Consider the following 1,460-nt stretch of genomic DNA (forward strand, 5'->3'; position numbering starts at 1 on the left):
GGCACCTTGGATCCACTCCTGAAAGATCATGCAGCCTTGGAAACCCCGTGGAGCATACCTGACTCGGTCTGTTTGGTCAGCTGCGGCTGGGCAGGGCCTCCATGGGGTCAGGCAGTGGTGACAGCTTGCACCTGACTTTCCTGAGCCATAAGGTACTGGGAAAACTCTGGGCACCATCGGCCCTGGGACCATCCCATTCCAAGTCTCTATCCAAGTACCTTCTCAGTCCAAGTCTCTCCTCGCCTTACACATGACTTCCTCCCCTGCCACAGCAGCCACGGGAAGCAGCAGGGTAGCAGAGGTCCCAAAGCACCAGGTCCTGGACACTCACTCTCCTCTGCTCCCCTCTGCTGCCTCCCCAGGCCCCTGGATGCTGGGGGAGTGGGATGTGCCCTCCACACAGCCGCATCTGCATTCCCTGGCTTACATAGGCTCTTGATCCCCCTGGGGAAGATGTTAATAACCCTCTGTTTGTCTAGCAGGCGTGGTAAGGAGCCCTGGTGGCAGAGTGGTTTACAAGTTGGGTTGTGATCGACAAGGTCAGCGGTTTGAAACCACCAGCCACTGGCTTTCTACTCCTGTAAAGAGCTGCAGTCTCAGACTCTCACAGAGGGTCTTCTTGACCCTACAGGGACACTATCAGTCAGTATCAACCCAGTGACAGTGAGCTATCAGGAGCTGTCATTGAATCAAAGCAGATCTGAAGTTACTGAGTGGACACAGTTCACGAGTCCTAGTTCATCCGGGAGAAACACGGAGCTTTGACACGTGTGACGCATAAGAGGAAAAGAAGGCCCAACGTTCCCCAGGTGCATAAGAGTCATGACCCTCATCAAACCTGAGCCTGAGAGAGGTGGGGTGAATTCCAACTCAAATCCAACCTCCCTGCCCTCGGGCTGACTCCAGACCATAGTCACCAGGGTCCGCAGTGGTGGGTTTGGGGGCTGCCCAGCAGGGCCAGCCCGCTGCTCCAGGCAGTGTCCTTGGTGCCAGTGGGTGATTTCAGCTGCACGCCTTCTCTGAGAGGCGGGTTCTTAGCGCATTCCCAGGGAAAGAAAACTGGGGGGGGGGGGGGGGTCCATAGAGCGGGCCAGCAGCCCACAACAGGCAGGAGCCAGAGGTCTGTCTGATCTCCGGTAGGCGTTCAAGATTCGAAAGAATAATCTAAATCCAAACTAACGCCATTGCTGCTAGATCAATTCTGACTCAGAGCCTTCGAGTGTTTCCAAGGCTGTCCATCTTGACGGATAGAGACTGCTCGATTGCTCCCGGGAGCAGCTTTGAGGCTAAACCACAGACCTTTGGGTCAGCAGGTAAGTAAGCATTTAGTCACTGTGCCGGCAGGGGGCCTTAGAAAGAACGACAGAGCCGGGGTGGCCTAGTCCTTACCAGTAGGGCTGCCACCACCAGCCACCCCACGAGGGAGAGACGGGGCTTTCTACTCCTGTGAAGAGTTACAG

The sequence above is a fragment of the Tenrec ecaudatus genome, chromosome 12, assembly GCF_050624435.1.
Source record: "Tenrec ecaudatus isolate mTenEca1 chromosome 12, mTenEca1.hap1, whole genome shotgun sequence".
Taxonomy (NCBI): Eukaryota; Metazoa; Chordata; class Mammalia; order Afrosoricida; family Tenrecidae; genus Tenrec; species Tenrec ecaudatus.